We start from the raw sequence: 6077 nt of genomic DNA on the forward strand, positions 1-6077 counted from the left end.
CATGTGATTACATTTGTTCCTAACCATCGGGAACCCTCACGTTAACTTTTATCGAGTGGAAAAAAGTTAGCGTTCATCCTCCAGCTTCACTGTGTTTATGCTATGCTAACGTAGCTGTGTCGCTAGTGATCATGTAGCACATCATTATATACCAGCTAGCCCAACTTAATAACAATGTTCCCTCTAAGCTGCGCACGTGTGCAATTGCGCACTGCTGGCATGTCTCTGTGCACAGAAAATCTGTGTTGCACACACAAAAAAAGAATCTAACCCGAATTGAAATTAAAATTAAAACTTTAACAATCCTGTTTTGCAGTGTTAGTCAGTAAGTGACTGGCTGCTCCCGTATGGGATTAGAACGATGCCACCTTATCCCATAGTCCAGCCAATGATGCGATTCACATTCGTATATACGCAGCTAATCAACGTCGTTGACAGGCTATGACAGCGTCCTTATGTGCCGACACCGGTGTTTTAGCGAGCAAAGCGGCTGATGTGGAGTGAAGCCACGTTAATGACAACGTGTACAACCATTGGAGATGTGAGCAGGACAGACGGAACAACTGACGGACAAAGTGTGGACTTTATACCAGTTTTTAAATTGTGTTGATCGGCCACGTAAAACCAGAGTTATGATAAAATATCTGCAATGTTTGGTTTTCTTCCTGAATACTGTCGTTGTTTATATTTACTGCAGGAAGAAACGGTAAAAACGGCGTTTTATAAGGAAAACGCTCGAAAGCCTGTGAGCAAAGACAACAAAAACAAAAGTCTAACATACATGTAAATGCTGTGCTTTGATTATTTTAATAAACCTTGGATGGATTCGATGCTGGTGTGACCACAGTGCACACGTCTGCTGTTGCAAGGGACCGCTCAGGGATTTTGTGTGTTCGCTCAGACACATGAAAAATTAGAGGAAACATCGTTCCCTACAAACCCTACAAACGTCACTGCTGTTTAGTTTTCTGTCTTCATTTATGTTGGAAGTGATAACAGAGCTGCAGGTTTGAATTGTTTCAGAAATCTCTCAGTCAGAACATGCTATATTATGTTTAGGTGGAAGTTAGCGAGCTAACTTCCTGCTAACTTCTAACGCTGTTAAATTTAATAAATTCTGTTTTCATGGATGCCTGGATGTTAAACTTAATTGTTACACCTGGTAGAGCAGCAACACTGATCATTTTATTACAGATGAAAGAATTTAAACAGTTTTTAACTCTCAGTGATGCTGCAGTGTTTGTTTGACGTTGGGGCCTGAAGCAGAGTTTGAGCCCAGGCACGGTTAATGACGTCAGACTTAAAAGACCAGATTATATTGGAGAAACAAAGAAACACACAAAGTAAAAGTTGTATGTACTTTATGTTATGAATGCTCGATCCACATAAGAGCAGATATAGATGAATAAAATGGGTGACAATCTGTGTTTTGCTAAATGACAATCACTTTTGACGATGTTTTTCCTGGTACCAGACTAGGGTTTTTTGGGTTTTTTTGTAAATATTGGTGACCAACAACTGGAATATTTACGATGAAAGCATGGAACGTTTCAAGTTAGTCACATTAGATATACAACAGTATACACACACACACACACAGACACAACAAAACTACAAAGAAAATTGAATAAAATGTCAAATTTATAGAGCCCCCACAGGATGTCATTCAGGATGTCAGGATGTCAGGATTCACTTGTAGCATTGCCCAACAGCCCAATATATATATATATATATATATATATATATATATATACAACCCTCATTTACAGGTGCTATGTGTAACAAATTTCAAAGAAAATTGTAATACCTCATTATAATTATCACGATGAAAATAAAAAATGTGATTTTACATGACTAAGCGTGTAAAATGTGTGGACCAATCTTTCCACGAATGCAAGAGCAGCATCATGTTCGCTGCAAATTTATTTTGTGCCATTGAGCAATTTATTTCTATCAAAACTAATCCAGGTACTTTTCTTTAATACTCTATACTGTGTAGAAGCCAGTGTATGCACATTCTCTCAATAATTTTCTCTCAAGGGATTTTGTTCCCCTACCACAGGAAAAAAAATCCCAGCAACACTGGGATCACTGTGACATATAAATCCCTATACCATGGTAAGGTTGCTGTTCATGGAGGGGCATTTCTATCTTTGCTATCACTGTTTGAATGTTACCATTGTACAACCATGGTACGTTCTGGACAGGTTACCAGTCTGTGATGAGGGTGAAAGGTTTCAGTGAAAAGCACAACTGCAGTGCTACTTTTTGCAAATATTTTTCCTATTGTTTCTTAGCACCAAATCCTGCAAAAAGACAAAACCCTCAACCTCACTGGTTCTCACCAGCCATTGCCATTCAGGCACATCACAAATGGTAAATGGGCTGGTTTTATATAGCGCTTTTCTACTCTATCTGAGCACTCAAAATGCTTTGTACAACTCATTCATTCACCCAAACACGCTCATTCATACAAGCACTTTTCTACGTTTTTAGTGCTGTCTAACTAACATTCACACTCTGATGGATGCATCGGAAAGCAACCTGGGGTTAGTATCTTGAATATTTGGCATGCAGACTGGAGCAGACTAGGATTGAACCACCTAACCACTTAACCACCTAACCCTCCTAACGGTGACCTGCTCTACCACCTGAGCTACAGCCACCCCATATGAACACATGAACACATCTTCAGAACCCATTGGCACCACATAAAAATGACATTTAAATCTTTTTCCATATTTACGGTAAAGTACAACACTTAAGACCATAAACCTTTCCTAAACCGAACTATGTACAACAGAAAAGATTAAGTTCCCAAAATTGAACCACGGTCTGAAAAACCTGTGACTTCCTCCTGCTCAAGGAGTATTTTGCGAGTTTGGAAAAATGGACTGTCATAATAATAATAATAATAATAATAATAATAATAATAATAATACATTTTATTTAAAAGCACCTTTCAAGACACCCAAGGACGCTTAAAAAAGAGGTAAAACACATAGTAGAACAATGACAAAATGAAGAACAATAAAAAAGAAGATAAAATAAACAATAAGTTCACAGTGAATATGCAGGTTTGAGTTGAAACTGGGGGAGAGAACCAATGTTTCTTATATCAGGGGGTAGAGAGTTCCACAGCCTGGGAGCAGAGCAGCTGAACGCTCTGCTTCCCATCGTGCTGAGGTGGAAAGAAGGCACAGGAATTTGGAAAGAGGAAGATCAAAGTGAGCGAAGAGGTAGTGCTTAACAGGTCAGAAAGGAGGAGCGAGGTTATGACGGGCCTTGAAGGTGAGCAGAAGTTTGAATACTACTGTGAAGTTCCTGAAGGAAGGGGTTGATGTGCTGGTAGGAGGGGGTTCTGGTAATAAAGCAAGCAGTTGAACCAGTTGCAGCTTATGGAGGGATTTTTTGGGGAAACCATGTAAGAGAAAATTACAATAGTCAATGCAGGAGGTAACGAGACTTTGGACAAGAATGGACGTAGACTGGGTGGAAAGAGAAGAATGTAATCGGTTAATGTGGTGTAGATGGAAGTAGGCAGAATGGGTGAGATCGTTGTTGTGAGATTTATTGGATAGTGAGCTATCTAGGATGACACCATGGCTCGTTACCTGAGGTGAACGGGAAACCGTGGAGCTGTCAGTAGTGAGAGTGAAATGATTTGCCTTCAGTAGGTTGGATTTGGTGCAGATGAGAAGGATTTCAGTTTTATCCTCTTTGAGCTTAAGAAAATTAGAGAAGGAGGGGGGGAGGAATGACGCCTGCAGGAGACATATAAGTGGGTGTCATTGAGAAAACAGTGAAAGTAAAGATTACATTTAGGGAAAATGGTACCAAGAAAAGAGAATACACCTTCTGTTCATAATATATGTGCTGAACCTTGGAGTGCACCAGCAGTGAGTGGGTCACTTAGTCATTTTAATGTGGGAGTCTGTGGGGACTTTAAATTCTGAGTCAGCCAGGATTAGCCTTAAGAAGAACAACATTTTGTGGCACTTCCACAATGATTTCATTTCTCACTTTCTGAGCTGTGCAATGAATGTGCACCAATGAATTTTACATTAGCCTCTTAACACCTTCAAAGGAAAACATCAGAATTGCCCCCCCTATGACATTTATTAAACCAGCCTGTGTGATGTCACCTGAACATTGCCACGTTTACAAAATTTTATATAAAAGATGTGATGGTGAGAATTACACATTATATTCTTTAGAGTAAAGCTTAGGTCAAAGCAATCCTATCCTCACTCTCTTAAAGAAATTAAAATAAAAGTTGGCCATAAAGAAAAATGACATCAATATTTACACAAAATTTAGTTACTTTATTTCCTGATTTAGCTGTCCCAAAGGTCAAATCCAAAGTAAAGTAAATGTAGCACACGGGTAGAAATGTAAATCCAGTGGGTAGAACTGTGAATGAATACTCTCTCCGTGTGTAGACTCTTGTGTTGTCCCTGGGTGAATAAATGTTTTCTGATGTGATCAGCTGTATGATGATACACAGAAAAATGCATTTACAGTCAGCTGAGTTATAATAGTTCACTTGTTGTGATATTGTGCAACAGTTAAATACTACAAAGTTTTGATTGCATAAATCATTGGATCTAGCATCTCACACACAAAATCAGCCACTGGATTCTGTGTCTCCAGAGGACGATGATCAGGGTAGAAGACAAACTGTGCACTGTCTCAACTATTTGAATAAATGTTTGTTAATGAAACCAACCAGTATCTCCTGTTGTGATTTCAGATCAGCATTGATTCGAGTATTAAAGACAGGGTAGACTCAGTATGCTCTACCAAGAGGGAACGTCGCTGAGCAGAACGCAGATGGAAAAAGGTGTCGTTTCAAATTTCAAACACAAAAGACTACCGCTAGGTAATCTTGAAAAGATTGTCATCACCATGGCTCCTGACTCTGCTGTTTTTACTCAGTTTGAGTTTGTGACTTTCTCCCTTTTAGAGGATGTGGTTCACCAGCTCCCCCCACCGTGATCCTGTCCTAGTACAGAGCACTCTGTTCTTGCCATTATTAGCTGTGTGGTTCCTGCAAATTTCAAACATGCAGTAGTGCAGCCATTGCTTAAGAAACCTGGCCTCGATCACACTCTATTGGCTAATTATAGGGCTATTTCCAAACTGCTTTTCTTTCCAGCATTTTAGAGAAAATTTTATTTTGTTAACTGAAATATTTTCTAGATGATAACAGCATCCTGGAGGTTTTTCAATCAGGTTTTAAAACCCTTCATAGCACAGAGTCTGCATTATTAAAGATCCATAACAACATGTGATTCTGGTAACCACGTTGTTCTGGTGTTGCTTGACCTAACTGCTGCCGTTGACACACTGGACCACAATATTTTAATATTTCGATAAGTGATTTAGTGGGCATTGGTGGCACTGCACTTAATTGGTTTAGGCCCACAGGGCTTAATTTTAGGGCCACTGCTTTTTTTGCAGTATTTATTGCCTCTGGGTTCCATCCTTAGAAGGCATCAATCTCATGTCATCGTTACGCTGATGACTGCCAAAGTTATTTGCCCCTGAGGCAGAAGGATGCCCACTCTTGGCATGTTAGATGACATTAGAGTTTATTTGGCCTTAAATGTTTTAAATTTTAATGAAAAGAAAACAGAAGAGTTGCCTTTTAGTAGCCCTGCATCTACACTGGAAAATCTTTGATGAAGCTTGCAAACCATCCGATCCACACAAGGGAAAAGTAACACTCTTTCCAATGTGACTGAGTTGTCCATTCAGTGCATGAACCCACAGTTGCCTCCAGCACAAAATCCTCCCTTTTCTTCTGTTTTTGCCTCATCTTGGCACCTGGTTCAGGGATACTGTGGGTGTTGCACAGGGCCTTGGTTTTCACATACAGCTCTGTGGCAAATGCACCTGAGTGTTTGCCCTTAAGTGTGTCACACACAGCTTGTTTGCAGATGAAAGCTTCTGCCAGGTCTAAAGTCTCTTTCTGCAGGAACTTGTGGAGTCCTTCAGTTACAGACAGAAGTGTGAAACATCAGTAGTGCAAAGACTGCTGAGAACTTGTAGAGCTTTGCGCTGAGACCAACAGC

This window comes from Copadichromis virginalis, linkage group LG9, assembly GCF_057382275.1.
Source record: "Copadichromis virginalis isolate Kocher_CV1m ecotype Utaka linkage group LG9, C_Virginalis_male_GT1.1, whole genome shotgun sequence".
Taxonomy (NCBI): domain Eukaryota; kingdom Metazoa; phylum Chordata; class Actinopteri; order Cichliformes; family Cichlidae; genus Copadichromis; species Copadichromis virginalis.